Raw genomic sequence first — 25,122 nt, forward strand, 5'->3', positions numbered from 1 at the left:
CCGGGGACCGCCACCCCTGGGGCTTCTTTCAATTGTGTGGGGGGCTCTCAGGCCCCCCAGCCCCGGACACCGCTACCCCGGGGCTTCTTGAAATTAGGTGGGGGTCTCTCAGGCCCCCCACCCCTGGGGACCGCCACTCCCAGGGCTTCTTGGAATTAGGTGGGGGGCTCTCGGGCCCCCCCAGCCCCGTGGACAACCACCCACTGGGGCTTCTTTAAATTTGTTGCGGGGGTCTCAGGCCCCCACAGTCCCGGGTACTGCCACCTCCCTGATCTCTAAATATCTAAATTGGGGGGGTCTGTGATGGACCCCCCCCACCCCCTGGGACCACCACTCCCCGGGGACTTTGAAAAACGTGGGAGGGGCCGCATGGCCCCCCTCCTGGAGCCCTCGAGGCCCTGGGGACCGCCACCCCCCCAGGGCCAGCTCCTGCAGTGTCCCGGGGTGCCCACGCCCGGGACACTCTAGTTTGCTATGGCAGGGCAGGGCATGGTTTGCATTTTGAAAGAGAGCTGGTGGGCTAGTTGCACCGCAGGGAGCCTCATGATTCAAGGGGAGGTAATCCCACAACTTAAAATGTGGCACAGGGCGCGTTTGCACAGTGGTTAAGGGAGGAGTGGGCCTGAGGTGATATGCGTGCAAACACGCCCTGTGGCACGTTTTACGTTCAGGAATTAATTCCTCTTCAACCTGAGGGTCCCTGGGGGCCAACTAGCCCACCAGGTACCTCCAGTAAGCGGCACGGAGCTGCGTTGCAGAGTGTTGTAAAAAGGGGCATGGCCTCTGAACACCTCTCTGCAACACAGCTCTCTGGCACATACTGGAAGTACCTGGTGGGCTAGTTGGCCCCTAGGGACCCTCAGGATCAAGGAGGAATTAATTCTCCAACTTAAAATGTGCCACAGGGCGTGTTTGCAGACATGTCACCTCAGGCCCTACCCCCTTCCTTCACCATTGTGCTAATATTCCTCTAAAATCAGCCGAACTACGAATTCCGATTTACTCACCTGTTATCAGGAGAGACCTCAGTGCTGCATCTTTGAGCCCAGTACTGATCCTAAAAAGTAATTCTAACCATACTTACCAGTAACTTGAATTTCCTTCCATAGGCTAACATTGACTGGTTTCACTTGGAAATTCTAAGTGTGGAGTTTTGGAACTTACAAATAGTCCTCTAAAATCAGCCGAACTACGAATTCCGATTTACTCACCTGTTATCAGGAGAGACCCCAGTGCTGCATCTTTTAGCCCAGCACTGACCCTGAAAAGTAATTCTAACGTACTTACTAGTAACTTGTATTTCCTTCCATAGGAATCCATTGTCTGGTTTTCACCAGAAAAGTTTCTAAGTGTCGATTTTCACAAACTACAAATATTCCTTAAAAATCGCCTGTTTGACTTAAACACATTCTTTCAACTGTTTACAGGAGATGCACCAGTGCTGGATCCAGGATCCACCACTGAGTAAGAAAAAGTAACAATAACACTACTTACCTGCTAAGTGAATTTCCTCCCGTAGGATAACATTGGTGATTCTATGTGAAAAAGTTTTAAGTGTCAACTTTTAAAATACAATAATATTCCTTAAAAATCACTACAGTAACCAAAACGCTTTTACTCAACTGTTTACAGGAGATGTCCCAGGACCGAATCTAGGATCCAGTCCTGTGGTTAGAAAAATAATCCATAAAGTAACTAATTGCATTTAACTAGAAATTCACATTGAGCTCAATGTTGCATTGGGTTTGAAATTGTGTTGCCCATTGCAACAACTGCAACTACTGTACTTAAAAGCCTATTTGAAAAGTATTTAAGCTAAAGTAATTCATTCAGAGAAAGTATATTTTGTAATGTAATGTATAATGTAATGATAATGTAATTTAAAAAACTAAAATATCTAAAAATAAATAGTTTAACAAAAAATGTAGTAAATCGGTATCAAAAAAATAAATATAACAATTAATACATTTAAAAATTGTCATTTACAAAACCTTTGAAAATCACTGAAAAAACCATACGTTTCAGACATGTTATAGTTAGGAATTTGCATTTAAAAAATATATAGATATATATAGATAGGTGACGCGAAGGGGGTGTGGCTTGGATGCCGAGCGGACAGGCAGCGTGAGCCCGGAGCTCCGCTCCCGATCCCCGCTTTTATCCTGAAAAACCGCACAAAATCCATCATAAAGAGCATCATTCGATTAGTGAAGAACACCTGAATGGCGGCGGACCCCCAGGCGAGGGACTTAAGGTGTCCCCAGCGCTTATCGACTCGAGAAAGGAACAAAGAAGGGCCGAGCGCGCGCTGAGGCAAGATGGCGGCCGGAGGTCGAGAACAGAGTTGACCGAGTGGACACGGCGCCCCCTTAGAGACGACCTGGGACAGAGGTGACGCCGCCTGAGCTCGCCTGGGCCTTCCTTCATACTGTGAACAGGGGTGCTTATCGGCCCTGCAGTTGAGTTAGATCGGATCTCATACGAACAAAGGCCGAAGAGATCAAGATGGCGGCTCTCCTGGCACCTGGCAGTTGAGGGGAGCTCGGCGCTTGGTAGTGGAGCGGGGCGGTGCCAACGGCACGGACCGGAGGCGCACTTGGCAAGCATCTGGAGGCATCCTGAGACCGAATCCCGACTGCACGGCGGATGGACAGGCAACACTACCTCGCTACGACGCACTGGAGAAGAGCCGAAGTGAGGGCATGATCGCTGGAGCGGCCTTAGCGAGAACTAACACAGCTCGAAAGATCGAGTGAATCCAAAAGGCTGCTCATTGGCAGGAGTTAATGGAGGTGGCACTGGTGAACTGGGTATAACTGACTCCGAAAGGGCTGAGCGGCCTAGGGACAGAGTTGGCTCGATTCTGCTGGCGGCAGGACAATGACCTACGCACCCAAACTGAGCAGAGAGTAGAGCTAGCCGTCGATACTGGACACTGGTGAATCGCGACCAAGTGGACATTGAAAGTGCCTGGAGGCCTAGTGCTAGCTGCCCAAGATACCAGGAGTGCGGTCCCGCTAGTCCCCCCCCCCCCTATCTAGACGACGAGAGGGAGGAAGTTTTCCCCCCCCCCCCCTTTCCCAGTAGACCAAATGGGAAAACCTAAGGGAAGAGTAGACGAGGCTGCGGGCTCGGGTGCGGCGGACGGACCGCCACAGGCCCCGGCGGACCTGTAGCAATTACAAACTTGCATCTTAGAAGCTATCCAAGCCACGAAGGAAGCGCTGCAGCAGGATAACGCCCAGGTGGCAACGGACTGGGGCTGTTGCGGGCTGACCATGATAAACTGAAAGATAGAGTCAAAAATGTAGAACACACTCTCAAAGAGATACTGCCCGAGCACAAATCTATGGAGGGGCGGCTGGTGGACGCGCTTGATCGCATACAGGCCTTGGAGAGGAGAGTGGAGGATGCAGAAAATCGTGGTGGGCGCAACAACGTGAGCTTGGTGGGCCTTCCGGAACAGAAGGAAGGGGACGATTTGGTAGGGTACCTTAAACAATGGCTGAAGACGGAAGTGGCGCCGGAAGGTCTATCACCTTTCTTTACGCTAGAACGAGTGCACAGGGTCCCGGCACGACCCCATAGACCAGGCCAACAGCCCCGTCCAATGGTGATAAAACTGCTGCACTACAAGGACCGAGACTGGCTACTACAGAGGGCAAGGGACGTGGGCCCTTTCCAGGTGGATAATCAGTCAGTCAAATAACTTTATTTCGGTTAATTAAAACCATAAAAGCAATACATAGTTCATGATACAGAAATTTAAAAAACGATTAAACAGGTTTCCGACGTGATTGCAAATCCAAGGTAAGTCCATTAAAAGATATTTAAAAGGGAAAGAAATTGTAAAATAAAAAAAACGAATTTAAAAAGGTAGATATAGAGAATGAATAGTAAACAACCCAAAAAAGAACGCCTAACGCCTAAAGCACCACTTTCTAGTATGTTTTGCACATTCCCCCCAAGCATAAAATAGTGTCAGGTTTGGTGGATGTTTATCTGAGAGAGTTTAGTTTTGTTTTGTCTGGCGGCTGCTACCAAAAAACAAGCTACACCATATGTAACCTGCACCAAGTTCAGCATCTGTAGGTATAGGAGGGCTGGCCTCACCTGAACAAAGTTTAAGCCTTTCAAAATTGGAAAAAGGAATTTTTTGCGGCCCACCAAGTAATGTTCGCAAAGCATAACTAGATGAAGAGTATCCTGTGTGGAAAAGCAGTCACAGGTGCAGGGTGGGGTGTTTTCTGGTTTACCCCACTTTGTATATGAGCCAAGCACAAGATGTATCAGGTTGAACCTGAACCTTATAAGTAGAAAACGGTGGTATGGTTTAGTTACATATTTTAGATAAGGTTCCAAAGCCATGGATGAGGAAAGTTGGTATAATGACCTTACCATAGGCTTGCTAAGCTCAACCGCTTCCCTCTCTGTCTCCAACATATTTCGAAAATGCTGCTTGACCCACCTTTTATCCTCTTTCTTGAGGCTCTGTGGTAAAGAGTACATGTCCGGGCGCCCTAACCTCGCGCATGCCGCTCTAACATACGCCAGCCAGGGTATACTGTCCGCCTTGTCCAGAGCCATACAGTCTTTGAGGATGCAGTGATTCAATGTGATCTCCTCGTTTGTCCAAGTTTTAATCCAACATAACAGTGGAGACATTTTTAAGAGATCAGTAACGTATCCCGAGCCTATTTCATTATGGATTGAATATGTGGGAGATGATTTCAGAAGTGACAACAAGGCTCGTATAAAGTTATTTTCTACAGTTTGAATACCTGGGGCTGAAACGTAGCCCCAAATATCTGCCCCGTAAGAAGCAATTGCCACACATTTAGATCTATAAATGCGAGTCATGGCCTCCATGGGTCTTGAACCAAGTCTTTTGGAAAAGTGCATGAGGGCTGCGGTAGATCTACTAACTCCATTCTCCATTAGTTTCAATTGGGCACCCCAGGTTCCTCTTTCGTCGAAGGTGACGCCTAAATAACAAAAGAAGGGTACCCTCGAGATTGGAGAATTGTTACAGCTGAAACCCTAAGCTTCATGTTTTTCTTCCGTGAACCAGGTGGATAATAGTAAAGTAACGCTCTTCCCTGATTATACATATGAGACCCAGAAGCTGCGGGTCTCTTTCTTGTCGCTCAAAAAAACTCCGGGCGGAAGGAATAACATATTCACTCCTGTTCCCGGCTGTAGTAATCCCAGGAGACGGTGAGGATGAAGAAGTGAAGCTTTATTACAGAGGAACAGCTTAAACATCCACAGCATGCAGGAGACAGGCTAACACTGCCCAACTCCCACATATGGAATACAGATCTCAAATAGAACCATAACCATAACAATTCTTAAAGAACTACAGCAGGAACTCTTAAAGGGGAATGCCACGCATCTCCCCCCTTTGAAAAAGAAAAAAAACAAAAAAACAAGAGTTAATGAATATAGTCAAGTAACTTGACAGGAGCACACGTTACACGAACACTTCTCCTCAAAGATTCATTACCAGGTTGTACAGCAGAGGATTAAGAAACTGCAAGATCAGAGTTAACATTCGAGGAGTCATTAGAAGTACAAGCAGAGTCAAGAGGAGCAGAAACATCCCCAACAGGTGAATCAACATTTTCAGCTTGTGGCTCACACCCAAAAGTATCCAACATAGCAGAAAAAGTTAAATCATCATCAATGCCGGAAGTAGAATGCAGAGGAGTCAAGGTTGATTGTGAAGAGGTCTTAAGATCAGAAGTCTTACATGGATTTATCTCAGAACCCACAGTTCTACACAGAGAAATCCTTCTGAAATTCCAAATTTTACCACCGTCAACTCTTACAGCATTGGTATAAACCTCAGTGACTTTGCACGGATCAGACCATTTATTCCCAAAAGCTCTCCCAAATTTCACACGCACGAAATCACCAATCTTAATCTTAGGACTGCGAGGGGATGAACCACGGCAACTACCCTTCATTTTTTCCTGATAGGCCAAGACTTTATCCCTAACTTTACCCAGATCAAATGAACACTCGCCAGGAATCTTATCTTTCATCCACCACGGTAATAGCTTAGAGCCGGGTTTTCTACCTCTTAGCATTTCGAATGGAGACAAACCTGTAACAGAATTAGGGGAGACACAATAAGACAATAGAGAAGCACGCAGTGCTTCTCTCCAATTCAGATTGCTTTTGACAGCAAGTTGAATGGATCCTTTAATTACTCTGTTGAAGCGCTCCGTTTGGCCATTGGCCTGAGGATTATAATTTGACACTTTTTTGTGAACCACCCCACATCTTTCAAGAAAAGAGGAAAATTCACGGCTAATGAATTGTGGACCATTGTCTGAAACAATTTCAGCTGGAATGCCCTCTCTACAAAACACCTCATCCAAAAATTCTACCACCTGAGAAGAGCCAATCTTATCCACTACTTTCAATTCGGGCCATTTAGAAAAGTAATCAATCAAAACTAAAATAAAAACGTCCTTGCCGGGTAACAAATCAAGAGGACCAATAATATCCACTCCTAACTTTTTCCAAGGAGAAGTAACAAACTCAATAGGCGAGACACCAACAGCTAAGGGTTTGACAGACTTGTCACTCAAGGAACATGGCGAACAAGAGGTAACCCATTTATCGACCATATTGTCAACGCCTGGCCACCAGTAGAATTCACAAATACGTCTTTTAGTACAGGACATACCCATGTGACCTTCATGTGCCATTGAGATAATTTTCTTCCTTAAGCACGAAGGAGGAACGATTTTGTCACCACGGGTAATAAAACCCTGATCAAACATAATCTCATCTTTAATTTTATAAAAAGACAAGACATCACCAGATAATTTGCGTTCTTCAGGCCAACCATGTTGCAAATAGGACGCAACACTTGACAAATCGGAGTCCTTGTACATGGCATCTCTCCACTCAGACTCAGAAATGGAAATGGAAAGACTGTTGCGTTCACCATTGATATCACCAATAGAGAACACAACATCACCATCATTACAAATAATTGAGACTTGTGAATCTAAAGGTAGACGAGACATGCAATCGGCATGTACATTCAAACGTCCAGGAACATATTCTACAACACATTGAAACTCTTGCAGCTTCGCAGCTAGGCATGCTAAACGAGCAGTCCACGTCCTACCACCACCTGCAGCTAGCATATTAATAAGGGGCTTGTGGTCAGTACGTAAACGGAATTTAGTTCCCCACAAGAACTGTCTGAAATGTTCAACAGCCCAAGTGCAAGCCAACAACTCTTTTTCAATAGTGGAATAATTGTACTCAGCACCACGGAGAGTCCTGGAAGCATAGGAAACAACATATTCCTCACCCTTGTTCTTTTGCATTAATACAGAACCAAGACCCACATTACTCGCATCCACACACACGATACATTCTTTACCCAACTCAAAAGGTCTTAAAAATGGAGCGTTTAAAATTTCCTTTTTCAAAAGGTCAAAAGCACATTGTTGTTCAGAATTCCATACAAACTTTGTATCTTTTTTCAATAAAGATCTTAATGAATGCACTTTAGCAGAGTAATCTTGCACAAATTTACTGTAAAATTCAGTAAGACCTAAGAAAGAGACTAGTTGTTCTTTATTGGAAAGTGCAGGAGCCTTAAGTATACTTTGAATGTGATTGACTTTAGGTTTGATACCCTGGGAGGATATTTCATGGCCAAGATATTCCACCTTGGTCTGTCTGAACTTACACTTGGCAAACTTCAAAGTTAAGCCTTTGTCCTGGACACGTTTTAATACACAATTTAAATTTCTATCATGATCTTCAAAATCCTTACAAAAGATTAAAATATCGTCTTGAAAGGCAATTGCTCCCACACAATCCTCCAGAACCTCTTTCATAAGCCTTTGGAACACAGATGCAGCACTGGCTAAGCCAAAGGGCATGCGACAATATTGAAACATGCCTTCAGGTGTTATGAAGGTGGTCAAAAACTTAGTCATCATGTAAAAGGACCTGATGGTAGGCGCTCGCTAAATCTACAGTAGAAAATACGCAAGCGCCAGCCAGAGTAGATATCAATTCATGGATATTAGGTAATGGGTGCCTATCAACCCAAATCTCCTGATTTAAACTACGAAGGTCCACACATAGACGAAGTTCCCTGTTACTCTTAATAGATAAAACAACTGGTGAAACCCATGGAGAGCATTCAACTGGTTCTATAATCTTCCTGGAAACAAGATCAGATAGGAATACTTTTAGTTTATCACGATACGCCAGTGGTACATTCCTAACTCTGTGTCGAACAGGAATAGCTCCATCCTTAAGAATGATGCGATGTTTGAAGTTTTCAAATTTACCTAGTCTATCAGTGAAGATAGCAGGAAACTTCTCTTTTAACAAACTGGTAAACCAATCAGATTCATGGGATACGATATGCACAGGTTGTGCAGCATTGGGATCTAGTTTAATGCCTAACTCGTGTTGGTGAGGCCAACTGAGGATAGAGAAAAGGGGGTGGTGATGAACAGAGTGTCTGAATTAAGCAGACCACTCTTACCCAGTCCAAATATCAGGGCTTGATCCATCACCGTAATTTAGCTCACTTCACCATCCCAGCTCAGAACCTGGCTATATGCAAATCAGTCTGTCCCTGGCCCAGTGCATCATTGTTTCCTTCCCAGTATAAGAATTGGCTTGGTAGTTTGGTTTGCCCTGTTCCCATGATGCACTGGGACAGGGGCAGACTAATTTGCATGTAGCCAGGTTCTGAGCTGGGATGGTGCAGTGAGCTAAAAAACGGTGATGGATCAAGCCCTGATCTTTTGACTGGGTAGGAGTATTCTGCTTAATTCAGAAACTCTGTCCATCACCACCCCCTTTTCTGAATCAACTGAGGATAGAGGCACCATTAGTGGCAACGTAGACTTTGCCTTTGATACTTCTACCTTTGAAAGAAATGTCAGCACTAAGTATGGGCGAATTTTGCGAATCTCGCGTTCGCGAATTTTGCGGATTTGCGAACTCGCAATCCGCGAATTTGCGGATTTTTTTTTTTATATTCGCACGGGTTTCTGCAAGTTCGCGAGGGTTTTGTTCAATTTCGCAAATTGCGAAATTGTACAAAACGCGTGCGAACTTGCAGCAACCCGTGCGAACACAATTATATGAAGAGCAAGAATCTCCTGGTCACAGGTACAGCACGGGGATTGCGCTCATGAAAGTCAAGGGTGCAAAGGCCTCTACCCAGCATCACAGCTGATTTTCGACAGTAGATTTGGGAAGAGGCACACCTGTCCCGCCTCGAAGACGCTCATGATTGTTTTTGGGCTAATGAATGAGTCACTGATTTTGAGCATCAACTAGTTCGAGCGACCATGCAAAGGCCGCCCTCTACCCAGCATCACAGCTGATTTTCCACAGTAGATTTGGGAAGAGGCACACCTGTCCAGCCTCGAAGACGCTCATGATTGTTTTTGGGCTAATGAATGAGTCACTGAATTTGAGCATCAACTAGTTCGAGTGACCATGTGTGTGTTACTATGCAATCGCCCTGAAGGGCGCAGGGGTCCCTTGAGTGACCTGTGTAAGGCTGTGCCTGTAACTATTTTACAATGGCACCAGCAAGCTGCCAGCGCCGTTGTAAAATAGTTACAAAGTTAGCTTGCACAGAAAGCACTTAGATAAAATAAAGCAGCACCTGCTTCGTTTTATCTAGTGGTTCATGTGCAAGCTAACTTTGTAACTATTTTACAACGGCGCTGGCAGCTTGCTGGCGCCATTGTAAAATAGTTGCATGAGTGGGGGTTCAACTGTTGAACCCGTTACGCTTGCGGATTTTTTTTTGCGGATTTTGCGGGAAATCCGCAAAATTTGCGGATTACGGATTTCCCAAAAATCCGCGAGTGTAACGGATTTCCCGCTCATGCTTAGTCAGCACAGAAAAAAACAAGTAAATCAATTTTGTGACCAGTGCAGCCTCCAGGCTGTACATCTGGTGATGACAATTCCAAAGAACCCCAACATTTTTTGAAAATGTCCATGCCAATAATGCTGTACCATGCACAAGAATCGATAAGCACAGAAATTTCATTGCCGTCAAGCAAAATTGTCTTTAGGAAAACCCTTACATTTAGTGTCACCCACACATATTAGTGTCACCCACACATAATAAACTGTTAATACCAAGGGTATCAACAAGATCAGATTCATCCTCAGTTACTAAGTTCACTTTTTGGGAAGACCTGCACATCTTACTAAAATGGCCAGAACGTTTGCATTTAATACAAACTTTGTTCCAAGCAGGACAACCTCTGTAGCTCCCTACACGGTCAACACCTCCACACCTGTCAAGTCAAGTCGGAATTTATATAGCGCACTACATACCCAGAGGGTCTCAAGGCGCTTGAGGAAGGGGGGAGGTTTATTTATCGAATATCCAGGTTTTAAGCTGTTTTCTGAAAGCTAGGTTGTTTTGAGTAAGGCGTAGGTGGGTGGGAAGGGAGTTACAGGTTTTGGCCGCTAAGTAGAAGGATCTCCCCCCCCCCCCCCCCCCCCCCATGGTGGCTTTGTGGATGCGCGGCACAGCGGCGCGGGCTTGGTTGGACGAACGCAGCTGGCGGGTGGGGGTGTAAAAGGAAAGGCGCGTATTGAGACAATCAGGTCCAAGTTCGTATAGGGCTTTGTGTGCGTGGGTGAGGAGACGGAACGTTATCCTCTTGTTGATGGGGAGCCAGTGAAGGTCTTTCAGGTGAACGGAAATGTGGTCTGTGCGGGGGATGTCTAGTATGAGTCTGGCTGAGGCATTTTGGATGCGTTGGAGTTTTTTCTGCAGTTATGAGGTGGTACCGGCGTAAAGGGTGTTTCCGTAGTACAGACGGCTTGTAACCAGTGCGTGGGTGACAGTTTTTCTTGTTTCGGTGGGGATCCAGCGAAATGTTTTTTTGAGCATGCGTAGTATGTTGAAGCATGATGATGAGACGGCGTTGACTTGTCTGGTCATCGAGAGTGAGGAGTCCAGGATGATGTCCAGGTTCCGTGCGTGATCCGTCGGTATGGGGGCTTTTCCTAGTGTCGTTGGCCACCAAGAGTCGTCCCAGGCGGAGGGGGGTGCGCCTAAGATATGGACTTCCGTTTTGTCCGAGTTCAGTTTCAGACTGCTGTGCTTCATCCACTTGGCTACTTCTTTCATCCCTTCATGTAGGTTGGTTTTGGCGGAGATTGGGTCTTTGGTGAGTGAGAGGATCAGCTGAGTGTCATCAGCGTAGGAGATGATGTTGAGGTTGTGTTGACGTGCGATGGTTGCGAGGGGGCTCATGTAGACGTTGAAGAGGGTGGGGCTGAGTGATGATCCTTGCGGGACGCCGCAGATGACTTCGGTGGCCTCTGACTTAAAAGGGGGGAGGCGGACTCTCTGAGTTCTTCCAGCGAGGAACAAGATGACCCAGTCTAATGCTTTTCCTTGAATTCCGATGTTTCGGAGGCGTTGTATCAGGGTGCCATGGCAGACTGTGTCGAAGGCTGCAGAGAGGTCAAGGAGGATGAGGGCGACTGTGTCTCCGTTGTCCAGTAGTGTTCGAATGTCGTCTGTTGCTGCGATGAGGGCGGTCTCGGTGCTACTGTGTTTGGCTCGGAATCCAGACTGGGAGGAGTCGAGTGATTTGTTGGTTTCGAGAAAGGCGGCGAGCTGATTGTTGATGGCTTTCTCAATGACTTTGGCAGGGAATGGGAGGAGCGAGATGGGGAGGTAATTTTTGAGTTCGGTGGGGTCAGCTGTGGGCTTTTTCAGAAGGGCGCTGAGTTCGCGTGTTTCCAGCTTTCTGGGAATGTGGCGGAGTTGAGGGAGCAGTTGATGACGTCTCGGAGATGGGGTGCGATAATGGAGTTTGCTTTGTTGAAGATGTGATGGGGGCATGGGTCTGTGGGGGATCCTGAATGGATGGAGTTCATTAGGCGAGTGGTGTCTTCTGTGGTGATTGGGTTCCAGTTGTAAAGGTTATTCGGAGGAGTTACAAGTTCGGAGGTAAGTGAGGTTGACTGGATTACGGGTTGGTTGTCAAAGCTGTTATGAATGTCGGAGATTTTGTCATGGAAGAATGTGGCTAGGGAGTCGCAGAGGACTTGAGAGGGGGTGATGTTGTTTGAGCTGGCGGTGGGGTTGGTGAATTCTTTGATGATGTTGAAAAGTTCTTTGCTGTTGTGGGCGTTTTTGTCTAGTGGTCTTTGAGTGCTGATTTCTTGGCTGTCTGGATTAGTTGGTGGTGTTTGCGGGTGGCGTTTTTGAAGGCGGCTTGGGTGATAGTGTTTGGGTCTTTTTTTCCAAGTTTTCTCAAGGGAGTGACAGAGCTTTTTGGATTTTTTTAAGGACCTTGTTGAACCAGGGGGCGTTCTTGCTGCCTTGTTTGATTTGATGTTTTTTCAAGGGAGCTAGTTTGTCGGCGGTTTGGGTTAACCATTGTGTGAGGTTGATGGCGGCTTGGTTAGGGTTCGTTGAGTACCTGTAACAGACCACTTGATTTCTTTTCTCTAAAGGTTTAACATCTCTTCTAAAGTTCTCTTTTTTTATTTAAGGTAAACTGCGGTTTATAAGGAACAAAAGGTTTTTTGAAGTTGGAGGGTTCTTTTACTATAGAAACTTCAGGGATTACTACTTTGTTTTTATTTTCTTGACCCCGAATTTCACTTACAAAAAGTTCAGACTGTTCAATGCCTTTAGCAATATTTAACACAGCCTTAAGAGTAGTTTCAGTACCCATCCATAAGCGTTCTTGTATTTTCTTGCTTTTTAGTTCTCATCATTATTTGATCTCTGAGGACTTGTTCAAAATTAATTGTCTCAAAAGCACAAGAACCAGCTAGAGTACGCAAAGCGGCTACGTAGTTTTCAATTGACTCGTCCTCTTTTTGTACACGTGAGTAGAATTTAAAACGTTCCATAACAGTGTTAATTTTTCTCCCAAACCTAGTACTCAGTTGCTTGACTACAACATCAAAAACATTTATATCACCAGCACCTTCAATGGGAGGTAAATTTTCTAATTCCTTAAGGCCTGCACCACCCAAACAATTTTTTAATAAGGCTAACTTTCATTTAGGAGAACATCCATCCTCTTCTAGGACATCAACGAAAGCCAAAAATGTAGGAAACCATAAATCCCATTCCATTTTGGGATCACCAGCTACAGGGAGAAAATGTGCAGGAGATAAAATATTACTAGCCATGACAAATAACGTTGTGTGAATAAAATAAGTTAAAACAGTGTGTAGAAGATGCTGGAAAGGAAACTTAAAAATGAATGATAAACATTACATTTCATAAGTAAACATAACAAAATAGTAATACAATAAATTAAAATAATAAAAGTAGTCACCAACGTCTACTTGATATTAATCAGATAAACTGGTGATGGTATAATAGAAAGACAAAGTCGGCATAAAAAAAAAAATGAAACTGAGATGCTGTAGACGAAATAGAGTAATAATTTGATAGTCAAACCCAGTCAGCGTTAAAGGGAAATGCTTTTCCAGAAAAGTCTGCGCATCAGCGTTGCTGTGCTTATCAGCGTCGGAAATGGTTGTCATAGAAACACAAAACACAAAATGGAGTCACGCAATGATGCAGTACGTGGTAGCGTGATGCGTGCTGACAAAGTGAAGAAACAAAGATTCTTCTCCGTGGAACTCGGGAGCTTGATGGCAGCAACGCGAGCGTGCGAGTAAAGACAGAAGGTTCTGAACACGGGCTCAATTCAAATGTAAACACAGCTCGAGCGTCCACGACGGTAAAGCTGATTTAATATATTGAAAGTTAGAAAGCTTTGGTTGAATAGGAAAATAGGATTTGAGAAGGGAGGTTGAACAGGAGAATAAGCTTGACACGAAGAAAAAAAAAATTGTAGAAATGTTGTAAACGTTGTAAGTAGAGAAAAACACAGGAAAAGAAGGAATCTCTGCCGCTGGTGCAATCAAAGCACATAAACCAGAGGAGATACAGGCGCAGGTGCAATCAATATACACAACATGAAATAAATACCTTGATAAGGGAACGCTGTTACAAATAGTTTCTCTTCATCCAAAGTACATTTTTCTTTTAAAAAAAAAAAATGCAGACGTTTTGTAGAGTATCCCTCAGCGTCGCCAAAATTATGTAGTAATCCCAGGAGACGGTGAGGATGAAGAAGTGAAGCTTTATTACAGAGGAACAGCTTAAACATCCACAACATGCAGGAGACAGGCTAACACTGCCCAACTCCCACATATGGAATACAGATCTCAAATAGAACCATAACAATAACAATTCTTAAAGAACTACAGCAGCAACTCTTAAAAGGGAATACCACACTGGCCAAACTCAGAGTGGTGGTGGACGACAAGGCGATTTTCTTTCATAACTCGGCGGATGCCTGGGCGTCGTGGGACACGTACAAGGCTGGCACAGATGGAGCGAAATACAGAGCAGAAGAAGAGCGAACCTGGCGGCCGACTAGGAAATCGCGAAGGATCCAGAAGCGCCAACCAAGATCTAAAAAACCGACGGAATCGCAAACTGAAGGCGAGAGGAAAGCGGCTTTACAAGCAGTAATAGACCTGTCGGGAACTGTGCGGACTAGATCGTGTGAGTTCGGAAGCAGAGGGCCTGGTTACTGGCTCGGAAGCGGAACTATCAGACTTAAATAGTGTTAAGGGCCCAGAAGCCACGCCACAGACTTCGGGAGGACTAATGGACGAATGATACTGGAGATGCCCCAAGCTGGAATTGTGAGGTGCCTGGAGAGGGCCGCAGCTGGCAGATGGTGACGAACACTGTAAAGTAGGATGGAGCTTCGGACTTGAGTGGGGAGATTGAGGGATGGGGGAAGGGACTAAGTTGACCACCTTTGGAACCGAGCTACGCCTTTCCGGCCCCTAAGGCCACCATAGTGTAGACTACGGTATAGTTGGGTTGTTAGGGGAGGATACAAAGTCCTCACTAGGTTTGGATGGGAGCTGCGCTTGCGAAGCTGGGCCCTGTCCTGGGGGGGTGGGAGCTGAGAGTAGTTGGGGGAGCTCGAAGCGGGACGGTCTGGGAGGGGGGTTTTGCTGCGTTGGGGTTGGGAGGGATGAGTGTGACCCTGTGTGCCGGGCCGTGCATCGTTACTGGATTTTACCGTCCACCATGGGACTATGGCTAATACTGGAAATGTGAAATGTGTAACCTGGAACGTGAGGGGTCTGCACACGATGGCATGGAGGCACAAAATACATGCATATTTAGTCCGAAGAGGAGTGCAGATAGCGCTGCTGCAGGAAACGCATCTGACGAAGCAGGAGGGCATTGCGCTGCAGAGGATGTGGAGGGGTCAACTGTTTAATACCACTTATTCTGCATTTGCCAGGGGGTGCTGATCCGGATACGAGCGGGGACCCCTTTCCAAGTAAACAGACACATAATAGACCCGGTTTGTGGCAGTGGAAGGGAAACTAAAAGGTAGGGACATAGCACTGTGCAGTGTGTATGTGCCTAACACCGACCAAGCGTCCTTCTTCACCAAACTTTCCGGAGCACTAGCGGGGTTTTTAGCGGGCCCCATTGTCATGGGAGGGGACTTTAACTCAGTGACAGACGTGGAGTTGGACAGATCTCATCCTCCCCTGGGGATGTCTCCAATGCACCGTCTGGCAAAGCGCAGATTAGAGTGGCAGAAGAGCGGGGAACTACAAGACGCCTGGCGGGCACACCACCCGGTGGCGAGAGATTACTCCTTCTACTCTGGATTGCATGACCTTCATGTCAGTTTGGACACATTCTTGTGCTCCTCACAGGTGCTACCAGCGGTGTCCAACTCGGAATACCTGGCCCGCACGATCTCTGATCATAATCCCTTACTGCTAACCCTTAATTGGATGTCCGAGACGTTGCGTGTCTCGACGTGGCAATTGAGGCCGGACACGTTGGACGATTTATTGTTTAGGGAAGCGCTGGGGGATAGGATAACCTATTACTTCGAGGAGAACGAGGGCACTGCGACATCTAGAGCGAAGGAGTGGGATGCCTTTAATATAGTTATTAGAGGCCACTGTATTGGGAAATACACTGGGGCGCGCAGATCCTTGTTAGACGATCTGGAGAAGGTGGAAAAAATTGTGCGCGATGCTGAGAAAAGCGCGCCCTAATCATCCAGAGTTGCAAGGGACGGTGAGTGCCGCCAAGGAGGAGGTGACTGTGGAAATGGAACGGCTCTGCTGCTTTGACCATAAATCCTATTTGATAAGGGCGCATGCGGAGGGGGACAAGGCGGGGACGCTACTGGCCTGGCTGGCCAATTCCACAAGACGTAGCCACCCAATCTTAGCTATTGACGGGGAAGATGGCCGTGTACACCACACCCAGACGGAGATACTGGACTACTTCCGCTCGTACTACGAAACACTCTATGAGAGCGCGCTCGAAGGGCAGGAGACTGAGATAGTTGCTTTTCTGGAGGGGCTTCAGTTGCCACGATTGGAACAAGAGCAGGCGGAGGCCCTGGGCAGGAATATAGAACTAGGAGAGATTAGGAGCGCAGTGAAGAAGATGCCCCGCAACAAGACGCCGGGCTTGGATGGGCTCCCTGTAGAATTTTATAGCAAATACATAGACCAATTGGCTCCGCGGCTTCAGGTGGTGTACAACGAAGCTAAAACTCGGGGTGAGCTACCTGAATCCATGTGCGAAGCTCTAATGATTCCATTGTTGAAACAGGGCAGAGAGAGCAAACACCCGGCATCTTACAGGCCGCTGTCCATGTTGACAGTGGACTACAAAATTCTGAGCACCATACTGGCGACCAGGTTACTGCAGCGCATGACGGAATTGGTCCATAATGACCAATCTGGCTTTATCCCCGCCCGAAACACGACAGTTAACATACGCCGACTGGTGCGCCTTCTGGGAGAACCGTGGCCTGATACGCAAACTCCTATGGTACTGTCAATTGACATAGAAAAAGCATTCAACAGTCTGGAATGGGAATACCTGTATAAGGTTATGCAGCACTTTGGTCTTGGGGACGTTTATATACGCTGGACAAGAGTGCTATATGCTTCAGCGGTGGCACGCGTGCGGGTGTGGGCCCCCTAGTGTCGCACCAGAACCCGGTGCGACAAGGCACTAGACAGGGATGCTCACTATCCCCCCACTGTTGTTTGCACTGGCGATCAAACCTTTTGCGGCGGAAGCCAGGAAGGGACATTTTTATAGGGGCTTGATCTACCGAGGAAACTCACAAATTTATTTCATTGTACGCGGACGACCTCTTATTATACCTAGAAAATGCGCAGGAGGCATTGGAGGGGCGGAGAGACTCCTGGTGTCCTTTGGCAGACTCTCTGGGCTGCGGGTTAATTGGTCCAAATCGTGCTTGTTCCCACTACGTCACGGAGAACCGAGACCCGCTACCCGCCCGTTTCTTGCCTGGGCGCCAGACTGCCTGAAATATCTAGGAGTGCATATATATCACAAGGCTGCAGACCTACTAGAGGGAAACGTAGGCCGCTGCATACGTGCGCTGCGGGGCAATATGACCTTCTGGTCTTCTCTCCCGCTATCAGTAACGGGACGTATATCCCTAGTGAAAATGATAGCCTTACCGCGCCTCCTCTATTACTTCCGCACGTTGCCTATTTGGATACCCAGATCGGTCTTCCGGCAGTTGAGGTTCTTGCTGATTTCCTTCCTCTGGGGTACGGGCAGGCGTAGAATAGCTTTATCCACGCTGCTCCGGCCGAAGGATGAGGGAGGCCTGGCGGTCCCTGATTTTGAGTTATATTATTTGGCAGCGCAACTGCAGATTTTCACGCAGGAGGTGGCGCGAGTGTACCAAGGGCCGGAGCAGGAGAGGGAGGGAGGTACCCCCCGACATGTGCTGGCATTCATAACTTTGCAGCAGAAGCTGACTCTCAGGGACCTATCGCTGAAAGAGTAGACGTATAGACTCTGCTGGAACCGAGCGCAGAAGCGGGCGGGGTTGCAACACATGTACGCGCCGTAGATCTTGTCCATACGGTAAATTCTCCTGCAGCGGTCTCGGGTGGAAGCTCCCAGTGTAGCGGGCCTGTATGTACACGATTTTGAGGAGAAATACATCCTCAGCCAGCAAAATCCCTACAGCTCTAATATCTTACTTTGGAGAAGGTATATAGACGACGTGCTGACCATTTGGAAAGGCAGTGAAGATACCTTAGTATCCTTCTTCAACTGGATCAACACACTGGATGATCATTTGAAATTTACTTATGTGAAGGACCTGAATTCTTTGGTCTTCCTGGATCTCACCATAACAAAAACCAACGGAAAGCTGTCAACGGTCACCCACTACAAACCTACCGCAAAAAACAACCTTCTCCGGTTTGAAAGCTTCCACCCGAGACCGCTGCGGGAGAATTTACCGTATGGACAATATCTACGGCTGCGCAGAAACTGCAGCGAGCTTGATGATTACAAGCAACAGGCTCAAGATCTTACAACCAGACTAAAAAATCGGGATACCCCGATAAGATCTTAAACAAAAGTCAGAAACGAGCCCGAAATCAACATCGAGCTGTTCTTCTGGAGGATCCAACAAGGACGACGGATGAAACCCCCCTAACATGTGTCACCACATACAACACCATCTCCAATGAGGTAACAAAGATAATAGGCAAACATTGGAGCATCCTCAATACCGGCAACCTGAGATGGGAAAAGCCCAGGGACGGAGCATCAGAGATGCAGTGGTGAACACTAGACCCAGAATAAACGTGGTTGAAAATGACAGTTCTCAATACATGGGGGTTACCGAAAGTGACAGGCCACTACAAATGCGGCAATTGCAGCGTATGCCCTTTCACTTGCAATACCAAGACCCTTCAACTGGAGCCCAACAAAACCTGGACCATCAGAGGGCATACTAACTGCAACAGCGAAAACGTTGTGTACTTGCTAACATGTCCCTGCGGCCTACACTACGTGGGGATGACCAGCAGAAAAATAAAAACACGTATTGGTGAGCACAGGAGCACGATCAGGTGCAAAAAGGCCAATACCAAGCTTACCGAACATTATCTGTCGGTAGGGCACAACCCTGATGAAATACAATGGACCATAATTGAGCAAATTAAACCAGGAGCTAACATGAACCAACGCCTTTTTGAAAAGTAACAAAGGTGGGTTTATAGACTTGCAACACAAGACTGGCCTCAACGACAATATTCCATGGAACACAGTAATGGGTTAATTTTCCCTACCATACCCTGTTCTGTGACAGATGGGCTCATAGTGGCCATGCCTTCCAAAAATCCTGACATTAAATGTGTCCAGAATTGACACTTAGGCTGACCCCATGAGATGGGTATTTTTTGCTTACATTATACTGTCTTGTGACATGAAATGAATAGGGGTCACCTTTTCCCGGTTAAAATACCTGACACTTGTTGAAACATCCAAACACTGTGTAAGTCCATGACCATCATTTGGCTTGCCCATTTTGCATAAATTCCCTTTCGGTTCATAAGTTTTTCCCTAATGTTTTTTATGAAGGAATGACCAGACCCGGTTCCTCCCAGAACCCCGTCTTTTCTTGTGGGACGCGTTTCCTTCGCTAGTCCCGTCCGCTTAGCAGTTGCTGTGACAACCGCTATAACAAAACTCACATGACCAGAACGTCAGACAGAGTGTCAGTGGGTACCGCCCCTGAGCTCCGTTCTGATTGGCCAACGTAGAGCCTCTGATCGGAGCCACGCCCAGTCAGGAAGTAGCGAAGAGTTTACTTCACGGCGTTGCTGATGCATCGGAACACTCCACGGGGCATACACGAGTGAGAACCAAGTAGGTTTGTACGCCAGACGAGCAGAAGCCGCAAGTAAGTGCTCTGTGAACAGATGTACGATGCATGCCATGCGGCACAATATGCCGACCTTGCCCTATATGCATCCACAAGAGGTGACATTTCAACAGTATGTGCGCCTTTCATTTTTCGCAATCTGCAGGTGACGGATACTTGCCGTCTTGGATAACTCGATGCCCATGAAGCGCTAATTACCGCTTCAAGTGTAAGCAATGCTTAAATTTTAATTTTATTTTGTCTCTAACTTTCACATAAGCGACCCGCTTATCTGCGGCACAATCCCATAGTTGCCGATCACTTGCAGTAGTGCCTGGGCGTGTTTGACGCCGCACTTGTAGTGGCAGTCGTTCTCCCACACCTCCTCCTCCCTTCCACCTGTCCCAACAATCAGCATATGAACTAGATGCGGAGTTCTTTTTGTTAGCACATCCACGCTCCGGTAATTACCGCCTGAGCACTGCTGTCTTGTACTACAGACAGACAACGGGTACGACCTGATATATAAGGTGTTCCACTACCACCTTAGTTTTGGTGAACCCACCAAGCACATTATCTGTTAAGTGTGTACCCTTGTTTTGTCCTCCCCAGTACGTAAACCCAATCCTATACGTTTTTTTCTTACAGGTTTTTCTCCTGAACCAGGAAAAGACACTCTTTTACACCAGACCACAATTTGTGGTCTGTATTTGAACGAGGGCTGGACGCGCCTTAGCGTGTGCGGACCACCCCGCTCAAAACACACGGTCCTGACGAAAACCTAAATTTTTTTTTCATATGGTTGAAACATGTAGACCTACTTTTAACTTACTCACATAGCACACTACGCTATTTTTAGATTTACCACACTTCTCTGGACACCAAAGTCTTCCTAGTTAGGCACTGGTGCCACACAGTTTTTTAACAGGGTTCAAGCACTCAAGAATAAAGTCTTGGTGTGAGTAGTCTTGGCCCTTTTTAATACACGTATCACAATTACCTTTTGCACATATAAAAAAAACAAGAAACCCGCTCCACTGTAACCAGGTGTCGTAGCACACCCTATGGGCACTCGGCCTATGGGGTGGGACCCCAATGATGAAGCATGTCACCAACCAGGTTGGTGAGTGAGGCGTCTTCTTTAAGGACAACTACTGTCCTGTTAAGGATTGGGGCAATTAGTGCTAACCTGAGCCTTAAGCTCCAAATACGGAAGAACTCCTTCTTTGTATTTCTCATTAAAGGGGGTACTCCTCCATTATTGTTTAAAAGTACATTTTAGTATGCCTTTAACTGCAGAGTTCTGCAGCTTTGATTTTTAGTTTAATATTTACGTAACCGGCTTGACTGAAAAGACATTCTGTTCTGTGTGGTAATATCTGTTAGTGACACAGTCAACTATTCCTTGTTGAAATTTGGATCCGAGCCTTGCAAGCTGCTGTTTTACAAATGAGAAAAGAGCGCTTTATGAAATTTGAAGTGAGAGTATTATACTTCCCACGTTTGAACATTTGTTAGTAATCATGTACCTTTTAGGCAAGGAAAATTTATTTTTCTTAGTAGAATTGAGCATTCTTGTTGTGATTTATATGTTCTTTGTAGCCAATGTTAAACTTAAGTGATGATGCATATTTTTTACCTAAACTGTCTTAAGGTGTGTTGGCAGCCATAGATCTTCTCCTTGTTACACTACACTGATGTTGCTCTTGTGTGAATACACACACATGTAATCCTGTGGAAACATATTCTAGTTCATTGGCAGTATCTTCACTCCTTTATTTTGGCGTGTGTTCACATGAATATGATAGATTTTAGTGGACCACTTATGGGAGCTTTTCTTGTCTCCCTTAGGTTATTCCTCAAGGGCTTTTTTTTTTTAAATCAGTTTAATTTTTTAATGCACTTGTATAGCTTAACTACCAACCTACATATTAATGTCCGTATATTGTGGTTATACATTGCAAACAGACAACCAGTTTGAAATGGAGCAATGCTAACATTAATGATAAGCATGTTTATAGATGGTTAACATACTTTATTAACACAAGCGTACATGAAAAGGAAAGAAAAAAGAAGCACTTTTTCAATTGGTGGTTAGGACAAGGTAGCAACAATAAAGATATGATTAAGTGAAGAGCAGACCTTAAGAATACATACTTTGTAGGACGGTAATGCCTGTCAACATATAGAAAGGTTAACAGTAAAGACTCCAGCACAAATAACAGTCTGCGTGCTCAGAGATGTCTACGGGGGATGGGTGTCCTCTTTTGACTTCTAGGGTTACACCATGGTATTCAACAGATCTATGCCCACAGCCCCACTGCTCCTACTCTGCAGAACGTGGAGAGTGCCCACCCCTGCCCATTTAAGCAGCTCTATGGTTCAGGCATCGAGGTGTGAGGCTCCAATCCATGTGTATTGGCTTCTTAGCCAGCACCCACACCAAATCAGCAAATCTATTGTCCATTTTATCTGTCTTTACGTGTTTGAATAAATCCAAACTTTGGACTTGAAAATACAAGGGTAGTTTATGTCAGTAACTACACACCATGTCGCAGACTGGCTCCCAGAAGGCAGCGAGAGCCAGCAGTGCTAGTACATTTCCACTATGACTTAACATTGAAATTATAAGTTCTGCCATCCTTATACCTCATGCAGGTAGGCATCCACAGGCTAACTGTAGTGTGCTTTTTTTTTTTTTTAACTTCCTTTCAGTATTTCTCGGGAGCAGTTGATGTCTACTGGTGGAGTGTGGGAGGCGTGTGAGTTGGTGATCAATCTACCTAGAGGTATGATCAAGGCCGAATTCTATGTGACTGCTTATATAATATGCAAACATTGTCACGGTTGTAGCTCCTCGGGATCGGAGAGATGCTCTAAAGGGGTCCACCTCCAGACGTCCCTGCGCTCTGGTGTACTTACACATACAGAGTGCGAAGGCAGTCAGGCGAGGGAAAAGTCGGGGTTAAACAACCCCTGGGAATCAGGTCCTGTAATGAAAAGAAGACACATATCAGAAACACTCCCTCTCTACATTGACAACGAATGCATGGAATAGATACAGAACAGTACCTGATATCTTTCAGGAGGTGACCCCTTCCCGTCTCAACTCCAGCTAAGGACTCAGGGACATTGGGAAATAATGACCTCAATGAGAACGGGAACTGCTGATTCCTCAGTTCAAAAAAAGAAGAAAAGAAAAAAAAAAAATCTTCCCGCTTGGGTAATCACCAACGTGGTGATCGAAGATCCAAATTAATCAAGAAAAGCAAAAAGGCACCCCTGCTAGTCTAGAGCTCAATAACAACCACAAAGAGCAGGTAAGAGTTACAAGAGGGGACAAATCCAGCGTCTCTTGACTCTTAACAGAGAAGAACTCCAAAAGCAATGGAGTGTACGTTCAGCCGAGCGCCAAACATGAGGGCATAGAGTTTGTGAGAATGCCGAGGGTGCAATCCTGCGTCTCTTGCGTCTCACGTCTCACCCCAATGCTAAGGATGGCAATACTAGCCGGTATTGCCGTAAGAAACAGAGCTTCCTGGTGCGAGCGCGGAGGGGGCAACCGGCGTCTCACGCAACACACACCAAACCAGAGGACAGAACCCGCCGGTATCTGTCATGGGGTCTTTGCGTGGGAGCGCGGAGGGGGCAATCCGGCGTCGCTCGCGTCACCCACAGGAACCAGTAGGCTGGCCTGGACACGGAGGGGGAAAATCCAGCGTCTCACGCGTCTAGCCAACCTCTACTCCAGAAAGACAGCACCAGCCGGTGCTGCCGAGACTCGACAATCAGTGACGGTGCGGAGGGGGCAAATCCGGCGTCTCACGCCACCACTCACCGCAAAAGAAGATGGCAGCCCAGCTGGTACCTGCCGAGAAGGAATCGTAGTTCAGCCGAACCACGCAGCAACGCCTTGCTCCACAACCACGGAACAAGCAACGGGAACAGATCGATCAGGGAGCAGGAACTCCGACAACTCCACAAAACTCCGCGGGGACAGGGCGTCCGCTACCTGTCTCTCGGAAATGACAAATCACGTGCAAATGTTGTTGACTCCATGACTCTTTATGCTTTCTGTGGCCCGTCCCTCTCCCCTAAGCATTCTGGGATACGTAGTTCTTTCATCTCAGGCAGGCACATCCGTCAGATCCTGACAAACATTCCTGTTTTAGAAGTACCTTGAACAGGTAATGTAGTGCTGGATTATATCTTCAAACATACACCTGACAGATGCAAGCCATGTGATATACTGCAATCTGGAATGTTTAGGTTCTCGAAAATCAAGCATTGAATCAACTAATGATTCTAGACTATAAATGCCAGCCAGAATTGTGTATGTATGGACTGTGCCTCTAATGAACTCCTAGGAGGGTTGCAGGACGAAGTTCAGTTATACTGGTATTAACACGTTATTTTGGCACGCTCCGTTCCACATCTGTCTCTCTTTCTCTAGATAATCAAGCCGCTGTGCTGGCAGTACTCACTTCGTATCTTGGGATTGTGAAGGATGTTCTAGAAGAGATGGAACAGGTGAATCCGCATTTCATTTTCTTGATGGCTTCTTTGGACCTCTGGGGCTAGAGACAGAGCTTTGCCCCAGGTAATACACCTCGGTTTTTCTCTTTCAGCACCCAAGTAAGGAGAGATTTTTTCTTTGCATGGTTCATGCCCATAGTCAACCCCTTCAACCCTCGTCTGGTTTTTTTAAAACCTCTTCTGACATTTTAATGATCTAAAGTTTCTTTTATTGTGTTTCTGCCTGTTTTATGGGTGTACATGTCTGATAGTTTTACAGTTTGCTTCCTCTTTTTCCATCGCGTACCTTTTTTGTAATTCCTTATTTCCACTATAGCTGTTTTGGCCTTTTGTCACCAGGCCTACCTACATTCTGTCTCTTCATCCTCAGACACACCCGAATAGAGCATCTCTGCTTCCTTCTTATCAGTCTGTCCTTTACTTTGACTTCACTTTTCTCTTTAGGCTCTGGACGATGATACAGATCCCTTTGCGGATATTTTAGAAGATGAAGAGTTGGGAGCTCGGGGCAATCGGGACACTTACTGGTCTGAGGCAGATCGACAAATCCATGCGCCCTGTATAGGACTGATGAAGGCCGCTAAAGCATGTCTAAAGAAAGCGATTACAGCACTCAAGGCCCACGGGAAGGCAGACACCCAAGAACACGTGGCTCAGTTAGACAACCTTGCAGATATTGCAAATGAGATAAGCCCCAGGTAAATATTTCGGGTTTCTGTTGGTGTAGGACTGTGCGTAAGATGGGGTGTTCGTTTTGCAGTCTCTGTCTTGGTAGAGCGAGAGTTAATGTGTAGTA

Source organism: Lissotriton vulgaris, chromosome 10 (genome assembly GCF_964263255.1).
Source record: "Lissotriton vulgaris chromosome 10, aLisVul1.2, whole genome shotgun sequence".
NCBI classification, from domain to species: Eukaryota; Metazoa; Chordata; class Amphibia; order Caudata; family Salamandridae; genus Lissotriton; species Lissotriton vulgaris.